Source organism: Aplidium turbinatum, chromosome 11 (genome assembly GCF_918807975.1).
Source record: "Aplidium turbinatum chromosome 11, kaAplTurb1.1, whole genome shotgun sequence".
Classification (NCBI taxonomy): Eukaryota; Metazoa; Chordata; class Ascidiacea; order Aplousobranchia; family Polyclinidae; genus Aplidium; species Aplidium turbinatum.
In genome coordinates, this window is record NC_137482.1 from 16636531 (window position 1) to 16653361 (window position 16831).

General features: G+C 39.0%; 1 long non-coding RNA gene across 1 annotated transcript; it reads right to left on the minus strand.

The window, feature by feature from the left end:
- Positions 1-3148: 3148 nt before the first annotated feature.
- On the minus strand, positions 3149-9047 carry LOC145780018 (uncharacterized). The gene is made up of 4 exons (XR_014290586.1): positions 8582-9047; positions 4883-5067; positions 3832-3960; positions 3149-3328 (listed from the first exon to the last, which is right to left on the minus strand). It is a non-coding gene; the product is annotated as an uncharacterized LOC145780018 (long non-coding RNA).
- Positions 9048-16831: the final 7784 nt, after the last annotated feature.

Consider the following 16831-nt stretch of genomic DNA (forward strand, 5'->3'; position numbering starts at 1 on the left):
TACACAGCGGTGGGCTTCCACTGCATTGAAAGCAGCGCTCGCTACACTAAGTAGCACTCGACGAAATGTAACACGCTTACCACTAATCGAAACAAAAGTAGCAATACTTCTACACACTACTTTTGTATTAAACTAACACTGCAAAGCTGTAATCAAGTACCTTGTAAAACCAAAATGACCTTGAAAATGAATGATGATATTGATATCATAATCTTTCCAGGGATACGGTATCTAAAGAAGGGGATACGAAGGCTTTTAATACGTCTGACAGTAGAAGGGCTTTTGTTTATCGCAAATAATCTTTGTTTAGCCTAAAATGACAATTGGAATCAATGTAGTTTAATAAATCTTGTTATGATACCTGCTTTGCACTATTAGTATCAGGTCTGGATACTCACTGCATGCTCATATAGTTACTACTTGTTAATTTAACTACCCATATACGGTACTGGCTTTACATCTAGCTTACTGCATAGGCTTTGTTAAGGAAAACAGCTTACTGGTAACTTTTCAACTGTTTTTCCAAACAAGTATTCTTTAAATATGCTCTAAATAAACATTTACTATGTATACATACATAACATTTACTGACTGTCTTCTGTAGTTGACTGTACCGGGTCCCACGAATTACCCATAAGCCCCATAAGTACCCATAAGTACCCATAAGCACCATAAGTCGCGTCGAATTACCCATAAGTCGCGTCGAATTACCCATAAGCCCCATAAGTCGCGTCGAATTACCCATAAGCCCCATAAGTAGCGTCGAATTACCCATAAGCCCCATAAGTCGCGTCGAATTACCCATAAGCCCCATAAGTCGCGTCGAATTACCCATAAGCCCCGTAAGTCGCGTCGAATTACCCATAAGCCCCATAAGTCGCGTCAAATTACCCATAGGCACCATAAGTAGCATTGAATTACATAGAAGTAACGTCGAATTACCCATAAGCCTGTATAGTGTAGAGTGTAGTCTATAGCTGTCTAGAAGCCTAGTAGTCGGCTGCATAGCCGAGTGATGAGGAGCACGGGCTGGGCGTTCCAAAATATAGTTCGACACCGCTCAAGAGCAGGACACTTGAAGGCATGCCTAAAGGTGGACACGAAGATTGGCTTCGTTGCCTTCCCGTCCGCTTATGTGTAATCTGCAGTTTGCTGCAGCAGATGGAGTGTTTTGTCCGATAAAACACCTTAACATTGGGCAATTTTCCGTATGAACCAGGTGACTGCAGCATAGCAATCGTTCTCGCACTCAGCCAGAGACTTAATTCTTGCTTTAAACTTGATAATTAAAGAAAAAAAAGAATAATGGCAAGGGTGGGAATCAAACCCGTGTCACCAAATTCAATAGCCTTTGCCTTAACCACTCAGCCACGCAAGCGCTCGTGAAATTGTCGCTTAATTTGGTTTATATGGGTAATGTTTCGAGAACGCTCACAATATTATCAGTTTAGTTTGTTTTTATTTCTGACCATCACAACGAAAAAACAATACACGACAAACTTAGCACAGATCTATAAAAGGTAGAAGCGACAAAACGCGGACGTTATAACGTGCACGATACCAAAGCCTGCAGATTACATATACGCTGACATGAGGCGTAAGTAATTCCACGTTGCTTATGGGTAATTCGACGCGACTTATGGGGCATTTGGGTAATTCGACGCGACTTATGGGGCTTATGGGTAATTCGACTCGCGTCGAATTACCCATAAGTCGCGTCGAATTACCCATAAGCAACGTGGAATTACTTACGCTTTCATGTCAGCGTATATGTAATCTGCAAGTCGCTGTTGCGACTTGCGATCGTGTCACTTAAACTGATTGTCCTGCTTTGGTATCATGCACGTTATAACGTCCACGTTTTGTCGCTTCTACCTTTTATAGACCTATGAACCAGGTGACTGCAGCATAGCAATCGTTCTCGCACTCAGCTAGAGACTTAATTCTTGCTTTGAACTTGATAATTAAAGAAAAAAAGAATAATGGCAAGGGTGGGAATCAAACCCGTGTCACCAAATTCAATAGCCTTTGCCTTAACCACTCAGCCACCCAAGCGCTCGTGAAATCGTTGCTTAACTTGGTTTATATGGGTAATGTTTCGAGAACGTTCACAATATTATCAGTTTAGTTTGTTTTTATTTCTGACCATCACAACGAAAAAACAATATACGACAAACTTAGCAGAGGTCTATAAAAGGTAGAAGCAACAAAACGCGGACGTTATAACGTGCATGATACCAAAGCAGGACAATCAGTTTAAGTTACACGATCGCAAGTCGCAACAGCGACTTGCAGATTATATATACGCTGACATGAAGGCGTAAGTAATTCCACGTTGCTTATGGGTAATTCGACGCGACTTATGGGTAATTCGACGCGAGTCGAATTACCCATAAGCCCCATAAGTCGCGTCGAATTACCCATAAGCCCCATAAGTCGCGTCAAATTACCCAAATGCCCCATAAGTCGCATCGAATTACCCATAAGCAACGTGGAATTACTTACGCCTCATGTCAGCGTATATGTAATCTGCACCCAGCAAACATTGTACTTCGGCCCAACGTAGTGTGACAGTTGGTAAAATAATGCTCCTCCGTTGGCACTACGTTGTGGCCGAAGTTGACCCAACGTATCTTGCACCATTCGTCGCAGTTGAGACAACTTCTTCAAAATGTTTGGGCCAACGTTATCCCAACTCTGCACCCAACGTAGTTCATCGTTGGTACCCTACGATGGCCCAACGTATTTTGCACCATTCATCGCAGTTGGGACAACTTCTTTAAAATGTTTGGACCAACGTTATCCCAACTCTGCACCCAACGTAGTTCATCGTTGGTACCCTACGATGGCCCAACGTATTTTGCACCATTCGTCGCAGTTGAGCCGACTTATTTTAAAATCTTTGGGCCTACGTAATCCCAACTCTACTGCCAACGTAGTTCATCGTTGGTACCTACGCTGGCCAAACGCACTTTGCACTTTTCGTCGCAGTTGGCCATACATATTTTGCACTAATCGTTGTAGTTGAGCAACGTTGGTTAAACTTAACCTGCAATTTCAAGTTGACACTGTCCTGATGATCCAATATGCCAATACGATGACCATCTTCTTATACTGAGCAAATTTAAGTCAATGATGTAAACAAACGTAAAGTTGTTGAAAAATACATTTATTCGAATGGTAAAATGCACCACCCATGCACAATTCACAGCTACGACAAGACATGCATAAAAGTCTAAAAACACAGTGGACTGAGGTACTTCATGCCTCATCAGAAGACTGCGCCTGGATGTAACAACGTGATCTGTGGCGGCTCAAACGCAAGTACCTATAAAACAATATGCAACATTTGTAAAGAAAGCAGGGATGAAAGAAAATATACTGTGCAGTGCAAATTAGGTCGTGTTTACAGCACCGTGAAAGAACAGACTCTAATTGCTACATATCCCATGGATATGTGTATGCAACACCCGGTTATGTTACAATAACAAGCATTTTTTTAATACATCCTAACATTCCTCAGTATGTTTTAATTCTGTAATTCGTAGCCTATACGATGGGGTGGGGAATGGGTATACCGTTATGTTCTATCAACCTCTAACATTAATGCACATTCGTTAATCGTGTTAATGCAGTTTGCCTTCTCTAACCAGTGCAAATTATTATTGTTATCGTTTGATAAATCTTCGAAGTCAAGTCTTAAAATGTGTGTATATTTCTTGAAGTTCTGCTCCAAACTAATCGCTGGTTAAGTAAATAAAAATGCTTTTATTGCCCTTATTGAGAGAATAGTAACGATTTGTCAGTGACGGAGAGAACAAATGAACATACCCGCAGTACTTTTTGTAGCAAGACGTTTAAGCCGGCCCCCATCGCGGTCTTCCCACGTCTTAAACCAGTCGCCCAGTTTGTGGTCGATTTCTTGTAGAGTGCATGATTTCGTATTGCTCTGGACAACATCTATAAGTAAAGCAGTTTTGTAAACAAATAATGTTACATCGATTTTTATTTTTACACAATCATCTACAGCAGTGGCCAGCGGCTCTTAACCTGTGGGTAATTACTCAATCTGGGGAAGTTTGAGGTCTTCCAGAGGGCAATGAGCAGGACAGTGCAAATTATTACCAATTTTTAATCAAACTTAAATCATTGTTGGGTTTGGCTTTGGCTATTTCATTCAATTGATTGCCAAAGACTAATAAAATTGGTACGAATGGAATTAATTTTATGCTGCTGTTTGGAAGTCTTCACGAGAAGATGCAGAACAACGTGTTCTTGTCGAAGGTTGCTTATTTGTGCGACTTTTTCTCTGACATAAACGCCTTGAACTGCTTGCAGGGCAAATGGACAAGGTTATGGGATTTAATAGACAAATAATAGATTTAAGATGCCCAACATGCTTAATTGCTTAAAGTGGGGTAACGGGTCAGAAAAGGTTAAGAACGTTGCTCTACAGAGTCTACAGTCTGTTTCACGTGCATGGCACGATCATCAGGAGAGCTGTAATAAAAATAAAAGCGAGGACATCACCATAAGCATAGCCGCCAAACCCAGGAAGGTCGGCCTTCCTGATCTTTTCGCAGAGAAGGCCACTCTTCCCTGCGAAATCGGCCAGATCAACTTTCTAATCTCATCTTTTTTACTGCACACGAGTAAACAGCAGGTGTTTTTCAACTAGATCTAGACTGAGGCATTAATCAGGGATAGTAAACAGCAAATTGACAAAAAAGATTACGAAAAAGGTAAACTTCAGATGCTGCAAAACTTATGATATATCCAAGGTTGTTATTTTATTGAAAATTAATCATGAACAGTAAGTATTCTTTCTGGAGACGATATCATACCAACAAGAGGTGAATACAAAACTTAAACAAACACTTACCTACGACCATGTTCTTTAAGTTTTGCATGGAATCAAAAGAAAACTTTTTCTCTCCACTTAATGTATTTTCCCCTTCCCGGTCCGCGAGACGTAACTTGCGACTTCGTTTAACATCACCTGAGGCATCAATCGATTAACCGTGTCGTATAGGCTTTTTCCTCCTAGATACGACACAGTTGTTTGAACTGCAATAGAACAGATGGATGTTGAAATGCATAAGCCGAGATCGTTAAAACAGCATAGAAAGCAGTCCCTTCAAACAGTCGCGGTGCGTACCAGGCTACCAGCGTACATAGGTGTCGAAATAGGGTGGGCCGGGTGGGCTTTATTTTAACAAAATATGTTTTGCCCACCCTGTTTTCATGACACCTATGAAGTGTTCGTTACAATTATTTCCGTTTTTGTTTTTAGCTGAATTATCCAACCAACTGCAGTGTAACCTCTGAAGACTTGCAATAAACAAGATCACAGATATGCGTAAATCAAACGCACAATACCACATTCCAATTGACAACTTTGAAGGTGGGTATGTAAATGAACCCAAACCTCCAAACAGTAACATTGATACCAACATCAGATTGTTCCAAATTCCAGTTATTAACATCAAGGCTAAATATTTTCACCAAGTTGTCAACTTAAACCTCAAAGATATCAAGCATCTGCTCATGTATTTGGATTAAAACGTAGAGATGGCCTCATCACTATCAGACAAAAACTAAAGTCCCGAAAGCTGATGAAATTCTTCAATACCAAACACGATTTTAATGTTTGTGCAGACTAATACTGTGTGATGCTGAAACCAGCTTTGACATTTTTGTGTTTTCAATATGGAGTTGTGTGATACAAACCATACAACAGCATGTCTGTAAGAATGTGAAGGACTGATTCACACTAAGCGTTTTGACTCCAATATGACATTTGAAATACAAATTAAATATGCACACAATGAATTCAGTTTATTTAAGAATTTCTAAAACAAAACTATATTCTGCCTCATTGAAGCCGAACTGTGACAGTGTGAATCAGCCATAAAAATAGTGGGTTACTCGAAGTCCACTTTGAAACTAGACTGTTTTATTGATTCTTTGATTGCTAAGATCAAGTGTATTTATACTAGAAGAGGACTTCATTTGTTTGAGTAAGTTTTTAAAAGTAGTTCTACTTGATGGGGTATGTTTCACAGTCATAAGATCAATCATTATACACTTTTGACATCGCACCCACTGCATCAGTGCTTGATTTTACTTTAAAAAATCAGTAATTTGCTTGTAACTTTTTTCTGTACATTTTTAAGAGAAAGTTCTTTGGAAATAAGATAGAAACATGTTACTTCTGCAGCATTTAAGCCAAAAACTAACTTTCTAGTATAAGCAGTTATCAAGATATGGCAAAATTAGCTATTTTCAGCTCGTTTGGTGAAATTGCACGGCCACTAGAGGGTGCAAGAACCCAAAATTATGATAGAAGTATTTCATTTGATATTTGGGGCCATATATCAAGACCACTTTTTGAAATTCAATTTTTTTTATTTTTCACTCCACCCTAATGAACAATTCGTACCCTCAGTTACCTTGAAAAGATCAAGAGAAAAAATTAAAAAAGCAGTCGCTGATCGTAGTTTCCGCAAACATTTTAAAAGGATTAGATATCGATTAGCTAGGCATCGGTATCCGCAAACAAACAAACTGAAAAGATTGAGAGAAAAAAATAGAACATTGCTGATCGCAATTCTAAGAGTTTGCCGAAGTCGCTGAACGCAGTTTCCGCAAACATTTTAAAAGGGTTAAGGTTTAGGGTGTTTCCGCAAACAAACAAACTGAAAAGATCGAGTGAAAAAAAAATAGAACAAAGCCGAAGTTGCTGATCGCAGTTTCCATTTTTCCACAGTTTCCGCAAACATTTTAAAATTTCTGGTAATGATCCTAAGAGCTTGCTGAAGTCGCCGATCGCACTCGCAGTTTCCGCAAACATTTAAAAAGGGGTACCTCTAAATACCCATTGTCAGGCATTAGACAAATCCTAGACAATGCCTTGAAATTACCGACAATGCCTAAAAGTAGCTACTCTACAATGCCTGACAACCCCTGAAAATGCTATAATGCCTAACAAACCCGTCAACCACTGATAATGATCGACAATGCCTGGAAATTCCCAACAATGCCTGAAAGTAGTTAGCCTACTCCACAATACCTGACAACCCCTGAAAATGCTCCACAAACCCCCAAAAAGCCTACTATGCCTGACAATGGGTATTTAGAGGTAGGCCTACCGTTTTAAAAGGGTTAGGCTCACTGGCGCCGACTTACGGGGTTACGGGGTGGCCACGCCACCCCGTAACCGCATTGGCGGGGTGGCAGCCACCCCGTTTAGGTTACATTACTTACTGCAAATAAATGTAATTTGAACGGACGTTTAAATCTTTTTTTGATCATTGGTTTTCGCTTCAAGTCAACGTAAAGCAAGAGGTGAACCAATCCAGTATTGCGAAGAAAATGATTGTTTTTGTCACAAGCATGATACTCGCGTAACATCAAGCAAGCTACGTGAAGATTACGCAACACGTGGCTACGAGTTTTTTTCCTTGTTGTTGTTGCGATCGTTTTATTTGTTACTTGTCATAAGTCATTGTTACATTTGTTAGGTTTACAATGGGATTTCTTAATCAATATAATGAAACAATTTCATTAATGCTTCCAAACGTGGTCTGCATTGTGAAAATATACTTATCGTTGCCTTCCACCACCTGCGAGACGGAGCGATCGTTTAGTGCACTCAGGCGCATAAAAACCTACTTGCGATCTACCATGACGCAACAGCGATTGAACCACGTCCTAATTTTAAATGTTTACCAAGCTGAAGCTTTACGGTTACAACTTGACCAGTTGATTAACAGTTGGATTGACAGAGCTGCTGTTCGCAAAAATACTTTTGCCAAATGTTAAATGTCAAGAGCAGAAACATAGCAATAAAATTCACGACATACCTCCTGTGCTTTGTTTTAAAGTTGCTTTGTAAATTATCGAGCTACAAATCAGGTGTGAAAAGACAATTGCATCTACGAAACACGCTTAGTAAAAATCAAACAAAAACATGCAGTTTGAAAGTTTTTAGGTTGCCATATTGTGCTATCCGCCACCCCATGCAAAAATAAAAGTTGGCGCCTATGGTTAGGCTTGATTAGAGTTTCCGCAAACATTTTAAAAGGGTTCGGGATTAGGGTTGATCAAAGTTTCCGCAAACATTTAAAAATTTCTTTAAATGATCCTAAGAGTTTTTGTTTGTTTGCGGAAAAATTTTAAAATATTTGCAGAAACTGTGATCAGCGACTTCGGCTTTTTTTAATTTTTTTTTCGATCTTTTCAAGGTACGAACTGACGGTACGAATTGTTCATGGTGGTACTAATTAGGTTGCATCCGATGCTGCGCAATCTACTTCATAAAACAATCTGCAAAAAACTTGTGGTATATACATAATGCGGTGATAGTAGCAACATTCGAATCCTGATAAAAAACTTCTCGTTGACATAATAGTCATTTTTATGCCACTTAAAAGTGAAGATACCACTTTTTGAAAAAATCGAGTAGGCTACTTCTAAAAATGTTACTTCAAAACCAATAAACAGGTCACGTAATTGCCGTAAAAAGTATTAAATAGTTTACCCTGAAGAATAGATTAGAGTCAACTGAAATAAACCTTACCTGAGTTTCATGATGATCATTCATTTGGGCAGTGCTCTCATAAATGAAAACCTGAAAGTCCCCAAAGCTACGTCTAAAAATTCCTAGATTACATCAAAGTTCCCTAAATCATTATTACATTCAAACAGTTTCACGTTCTGAAACAAAAAGCAAGAGTTAAGCGGTTTAAACAACAACACTAGCAAAAACCATTCTACATAACTTTGTTGTATTAGTGGGCAAAGTCTCACAGCAAAAAGCAGTACGGTATGTTAAATTACAGTGATGTTTAACATTACAGGGATACAGTGAAGATTTCCCAATGCTTATCACATGCTAAAAATGACATAAACTGTGCACGACTATCGACTTATTCATGAGAGCTAATTCGACTAGTAATTAGTTGATTAGTTCATGTGCTTCAGCATCTGTAGCTGAACTCTTCATGAGCCCTTGCCAACTGCAACAATTTAGCTCGATCCCTTAATCCCAGTTTGTCAGCTGACTTCATACCTTGGGTGTGTAGCAAACCAACAAAACTTTCTGACTTTAAACTGTTCCTGTAGTCAGTTTTAATGTTCTTCAAGCTATCCGTACTAAAAAGTCATTCAACTGGGGCATTTAAACATGGTAGGGACATTAGGCAAGTGACTACTTTGCTATGAACTCAAATACGGAAGAAAACTTGACAAATAAACTTCCATTGATTCTGCAAGCGAACAAGACAAAACTGCAAATGCAAATGGCGTCCAACTCCATCTGGGTTTTCGCGCGTTTTTTACGAATCACGTCACAGACAATTGTAGTTTCTGACTGCGCATGCGCATCGTCATCTCTTTTTAGCGAATTTTGAAAAAGCACGTTCAGATGTCCGCCATTTTTTACAATGTACCAATTACTCGCGTTTGTCAATGCTTTAGATATGGTGTGCTGTGCATATGGATGTAGAAAACGAAGAAAATACAATTCAGATGATAAAAGGAGTAAATATTATTCCAAGATATTTACCAATCTCTCGGATCATGTGTTTGAATGCACCGTTACCAATAATCATATTTTTACACTAGTCAAAACTGTGTACAAATGTTATTTAAAAATTAGGTTTTACCGCATTGGTAAGAAAACTTGCAAGCAAATACAAGCTAAATTGGTTCGTAAAACGCTTAACAAAAATTCTGTCTTAACAAACGTCTGTAGACGTTGAATCAGTGTAAAAATGACAGATTTTGTTGTATGGCTTGGCTGTAACAGCGCAGCTTTCACGCAAATTTGAGACAGTAACAATGGCGAATGCCTTTTTTTAATTTCTTCAATCGAGATGCGCTGTCTAGTTGTTATAAGATGTTTATGGTTTTTTTAAAGTGCTTGCCTGAAACACATGGTACGGGAAACTGTGTCCAATTATTCAGCTCAGTGTTGTCATAATTTTTTTCGAAAATAAAATGAAAACTTCGAAAACAAAAATGAACGGAGCACGTAAAAATTGCGAGATGAAACTACAGCCCTGATCAATTTTAAGAAGGCAGAGTATAGTTATATAGAGCCATAGTAGAACACTAAAAAAACTAGCTGCTGCTAACAAACTTGAAAAACTGCAGCTAAATTTGCAAATTAGTGTTTTTTTTTCAGAATTAGTGATCCTCATAGTGATGCATGATTTAGAAAAACATTTCAAATTTTTTTTTTACTTATAGCAATAACGTAAAAAAATTGAGGGGTTACCGTAGTTCGCCCGCAAATAATGACGTTGGCCCAACGTTCCGTACAACTGCACACCAACATTGGAAAAACCGACTTTCTAATTCTAAGTTTTTTTGCATTTTCATTGTCCCATTACAATTGTAAAAGGAATACGATGAAGCAAACTTAAACAATTCTTCGAAGGTATCTTCAATTAAAATATTTCAAAAGTTGGCAAAGTTGGCAAAACTACACTACCCTCAGCCAACCCGAACAACCGTCAGCCAACGTTGGGCCAAGGAAAAATGTTTACTGGGCAGGCTTTGGTATCGTGCACGTTATAACGTCCGCGTTTTGTCGCTTCTACCTTTTATAGATCTGTGCTAAGTTTGTCGTGTATTGTTTTTTCGTTGTGATGGTCAGAAATAAAAACAAACTAAACTGATAATATTGTGAGCGTTCTCGAAACATTACCCATATAAACAAATTAAGCAACGATTTCACGAGCGCTTGCGTGGCTGAGTGGTTAAGGCAAAGGCTATTGAATTTGGTGACACGGGTTTGATTCCCACCCTTGCCATTGTTCTTTTTTTTCTTTAATTATCAAGTTTAAAGCAAGAATTAAGTCTCTGGCTGAGTGCGAGAACGATTGCTATGCTGCAGTCACCTGGTTCATACGGAAAATTGCCCAATGTTAAGGTGTTTTATCGGACAAAACACTCCATCTGCTGCAGCAAACTGCAGATTACACATAAGCGGACGGGAAGGCAACGAAGCCAATCTTCGTGTCCACCTTTAGGCATGCCTTCAAGTGTCCTGCTCTTGAGCGGTGTCGAACTATATTTTGGAACGCCCAGCCCGTGCTCCTCACCACTCGGCTATGCAGCCGACTACTAGGCTTCTAGACAGCTATAGACTACACTCTACACTATACAGGCTTATGGGTAATTCGACGTTACTTCTATGTAATTCAATGCTACTTATGGTGCCTATGGGTAATTCGACGCGACTTATGGGGCTTATGGGTAATTCGACGCGACTTACGGGGCTTATGGGTAATTCGACGCGACTTATGGGGCTTATGGGTAATTCGACGCGACTTATGGGTACTTATGGGTAATTCGACGCGACTTATGGGGCTTATGGGTACTTATGGTGCTTATGGGTACTTATGGGTAATTCGTGGGACCGACTGTACCAGCTGCACTACAAAACTTTCTGCAATATTGAAAAGAATCGCATGTTTAACGCACTATAAACTACCGCCTTGGTAGTGTCATAAGAATAAGGCAATGTGAGCCTTCGCATCCCCTTCTTTAGATATCCCTGAAGTATGATGCCACATTCTTCTACACTGCCACTTCGACATCGGTATCTATGGAAAACATGTTCTATCCAGCTTGGTGACATTTTACTCTTATCCTCCAGTGTTTCAATCAAAAATCTCTAAAGACAATTCAACAATAAATGTTATTAATACTACAAAAACTGTTCAATGCCAAACGAATTACCAAGCAGCGATTTACATTAAAATTCTGCTTTGGTTTTAAATCTTTATCCTCGGACTGACAAAGCCTTGATACGTTATTCCTGATAGTTTCGCATGTTTATAGAGGTTACTGGTAATAACTGGTATTTATATAATAACAACAGGTAGATTTTTCATGGAAACACTGAAACATGAAAATAAAATTTCATTTGGAAGCTAGAATTTGTTTTCCATGACGACGTTGAAATTGCATTGTAAACGAATGTGGCGGCTGCAGGCCTCTTTTAGGATGAAAGTTGGTGGCTGTGCAAATCAAAGGTTTTGTTTGTTTGTTTTGTTATCTTTATCCTGCATTGCGGGAAAGCGGACTTGAGCGCTATGCATCGGTGTACGCCTTCCGACGTACACCTGACCCACGCTGCAGCCGACTGCAATGTCTGTTTCCGGTTGTCTACTCTACTTATGACTTAAATTTGGTACTACCCATTACTCGATCACTGGGTAGAGGCAATTATCGTAAAGTTTCTTGCCCAGAGAAACAACAACAAGTGCGGGTGGCTGGAGTCGAACATGCAGGCTCTCGACCGAGCCCAACGAGCCAACCACTCGGCCACTGCTGCCGATTATAAATTGATATTGTTCAGTTCAGTTCAGTTCAGTTGTTTTTATTTCTGACCATCATATCAAAACAATACACGTCAACATAGCAAAGGTCGAGAAAAGGGTAGAAGCGACAAAACGCGAACGTTAAAACGTGCTTGAGACCGAAGTAAGTTATTGATTTGAAAGAAATTTGGCACGGTCGCAACACCTTCAGAAAAATTTAAGATATAAAGGGGAAATAAAAAAAGAAAATGTTACAAAAAAAAAACAAACAAATAAACAACATATATTTAGGCTATAGCTTAATTAGCCCACATAGCTTTAGCTGATATATTTAAGATTTGTATGGACAGTTGCTATGAAGATCGGCCATGGTGCGTTATCAAGAGTGCTGATGGTCGTAAGGGGAACACGTCTTGATGCGTTTAGCTCATAGCAAGGCAGGCAAAGAAAACCCCACAAAGAAATCCTACCACGGGCAAAGCCATTTCAAGCGCAACGCACCATAGGCCTTGCACGACTCACAAAATAGATAGGCTATAACTTGACGACACTGAAAACAATGACGAAAACAAATAAAACAAACTAGCAAAAACAACATCATCATCTTTCGGAAATTCAATTATACCCAGGGAAGTTATGTCTTGAAGATATCAAGCGTGCTTTGATAAAAGTTGCGTTGATAAAGCGATAATTTTAAACCCCAGTCAGCTAAACTCGTCACTTCCACACTGATCCAACGTTAGAAAACGTTGAATTAATGCAAAAACGGCAGGCATCGCTAGCTGGGATTCCTGGGAAGTAGTAGTGGCATGTCACAGAAATATGATAAATTTGGGTTACCGTGTATATGTTTTACACGTTAAACCATAACAAAAGTGATAAAGAAATCCAATTTGGCATGTTAGAAAAATAGATAAATAATCAGACAATAGCATGACGATCCAGTCCAAGATATTGATATAAAAAACAACTGGTTGGAGCACATGGCCACCGCTTCACCGAAAGATGGCGATTGGTCGAAGAGGATGGAGAAACTTCTGAAGACTCTGTAGAACTTCTGTGGACAAAAACCATTCCGATGTTGATTTCGAACACCGTTTTATCGATGCATACTGCCACCAATTGGCTGCTATGTTTTCCTTTTTTGGTGTCACACTCGTGTGTTTACTTAGTCGTTCTCTACATGTTCGCACTAGCAATGAGGAATTAAACTGAATTGAAATTTGCTGTTTTATTCAACCACTCTTTGGACACCTGGCAACTCTATCTCTGACTTTGAAAGCAGCAAAGTTGCCAGTCCGCAGAATTGGGCTAGTATTGGTTTAGAATCGAGGTAAAATTTTAGCAGTTATGGTTTTTTTTGTTTAATTTTTTCATTTTTACCATTTTTTTCAATTTTGACTACATTTTGCTCAAATTTGTCATATTTTAGGCCATGTTTGGTCTTGTTTTATAAGAACACAGGAATCAGCTGACTCGATAACTGTTATAGTTTTTCACTGCTTCTTGTCTTTTGTGGAATCTAGTTTGCTTTGATGTTATCTTGTTCGTTTTTTTTACCGTACTATAAAAAATGAAATAACAATTTTTCTCTCTTGTGACGAATGATGATTGTGCTACTTTTCAGTAGCAATTTGGCTAGAAATTTTTGAATTTTAAAATTTTTTAAATTGAATTGAACATCTGGCAACTTTGGGCGTCAGTCATTTTCTCACCACCGTCATTCTGGCAGAATAGTTTTTCCGCTTTCCGCCTAAAAAAGTTATCCGTGAATAAGTGCGAGGCGTAAAGTGCGACGTGACATACTTTCGAAAAATCTTAAATAAAACTATATTCCGCAACACGTGCCACTTAAATTTTGCATGCATCGGATTCATTCCAAGGATGTGCATCAATAGGTGGGCATTTGGGAGGAACGTTCAGCAGAACGGTTCAAAGATGGAGGATATTTTTGCGGTATTCAAGAAAATATTAGATTTTGCATAAAAAACACATCTCCAAGCATCTTCGAATAGAATTATATTCCGCAACACGTGCCACTTAAATTTTGCATGCATCGGATTCAGTATTAAATTACCTTTCCAGGGATGTGCATCAATAGGTGGGCATTTGGGAGGAACGTCCAGCAGAACGGTTCAAAGATGGAGGATATTTTTACGATATTCAAGAAAATAATAGATTTTGCATAAAAAACACATCTCCAAACATCTTCGAATAAAATTAGATTCCGCAACACGTGCCACTTAAATTTTGCATGCATCGGATTCAGTATTAAATTACCTTTCCAGGGATATGCATCAATAGGTGGGCATTTGGGAGGAACGTCCAGCAGAACGGTTCAAAGATGGAGGATATTTTTACGATATTCAAGAAAATAATACGATTTTGCATAAAAAACACATCTCCAAACATCTTCGAATAGAACTATATTCCGCAACACGTGCCACTTAAATTTTGCATGCATCGGATTCAGTATTAAAGTACCTTTCCAGGGATGTGCATCAATAGATGGGCATTTGGGAGGAACGTCCAGCAGAACGGTTCAAAAATGGAGGATATTTTTACGAATTTCAAGAAAATAATACGACTTTTTCATAAAAAACACATCTCCAAACATCTTCAAATAGAACTATATTCCGCATTACGTGCCACTTAAATTTTGCATGCATCGGATTTAGTATTAAATTACCTTTCCAGGGATGTGCATCAATAGGTGGGCATTTGGGAGGAACGTCCAGCAGAACGGTTCAAAGATGGAGGATATTTTTACGATATTCAAGAAAATAATAGATTTTGCAAAAAAAACACATCTCCAAACATCTTCGAATAGAACTATATTCCGCAACACGTGCCACTTAAATTTTACATGCCTCGGATTTAGTATTCAATTACCTTTCCAGGGATGTGCATCAATAGGTGGGCATTTGGGAGGAACGTCCAGCAGAACGGTTCAAAAATGGAGGATATTTTTCAAATAATGCGATTTTGCATAAAAAACACCTCTCTAAACATCTTCGAATAGAATTATATTCCGCAATACGTGCCACTTAAATTTTACATGCATCGGATTCAGTTTATACGTGCAACAATGCTAAAATGATCACTTAGCGTTGTTGAAGTCTGGGGCTGGGCGACGTCCTACAATAAAATCGTTGCAACACGTAATAACTGCTTTATCGGGATTGTAATCCACTACTGCGGGACCATCTAACGCAGGGGTTCCCAAACTTTTTACGATCTCGTAACACTTGGACGCTCTGTAGCCTACTGCTAAGCGTACCAATTCTTGCAGAACAACTAATTTGGTCGAATCATATTTTATTCAGAAGAATAATATTGGCGTACTAAAATAACACTAAAGCACCACAACTAAATTTAATGAGATTTTTATTTACTGTCCACCAGTTGGTCGATTCGCGGTGTAAATTTGCTAACAGCGCATCGAAAGTCATTTCTGGCGCACCTAGTCGGTTTCGACTTTTTGTTCATCATGACTGAAAATCCCTGCTGGCATTCCCACGTGGAAGGGAAAATGAGTACCGGTAGCTGTGGAACAGCATCGGAAGCTAGCGGTGAATATGAAGAGGCCATCTGAGCAAGAAGTTTATTGGAGAACATTCCTTGTAACTGTTAATGAACATTTTATTCGGACCTATTTTTAGCTTACAACTATAGCATTATTCAAAGCTATTTGTAGCTTAAGCTATAAAATAGTAGATGATATTTATCGAGAGCAATCATTTGACATAATTAATGCCCACTGTCCCACAGCGTTGTACGGCTTTCCAAAGCAACTGTGCTCTGTGTTGACAATTGACATGACCTGTATTTTGCAACAAGAATAGTTACGTACGTACGTACAAACAACGTAGGCTACGTACAAACAACAAGAATAGTTACGTACGTACGTACAAACAACGTAGGCTACGTACAAACAACAAGAATAGTTACGTAACAATAAGTATAGGCCTCGTGGAAAAAAAATTATAAACAAAACCAGATAAACAAAATATAAAGTTGTGAATACAGGTTTTAGTGAAAAAAATGGAAGCTATACCCGCGTACCACCTGAAAAACCTTCGCGTACCACTAGTGGTACGCGTACCACAAGTTGGGAACCCCTGATCTAACGACACTCGCACGAGTGTCTCCAATGTGGCTAATTTTAAAGAAGTTCGTCACTCCCCTAGAATCCTTTTAAAGAAGTTCGTCACTCCCCTAGAAAAACGACAATATTGCCAGTCCACGTAAATTAGCACTTCGGAAGACTTTGTTAAAATAAACGTCGGGAATTACAAACAAAGACTTACAGCGCTGGTGATCGCAAATGGATATATTCCATCAATAACAAATATTCCCGCACAATGCAACAGTGGCGATTATGACGCGCTAACCTAATTTTGCGTCACTCTTTGACACTACATATTACGACAGTTAATCCACGATCATTCTATTGCGAAATTAAATAATTAGCTAGAAGAGACCGGCGGCCAAAC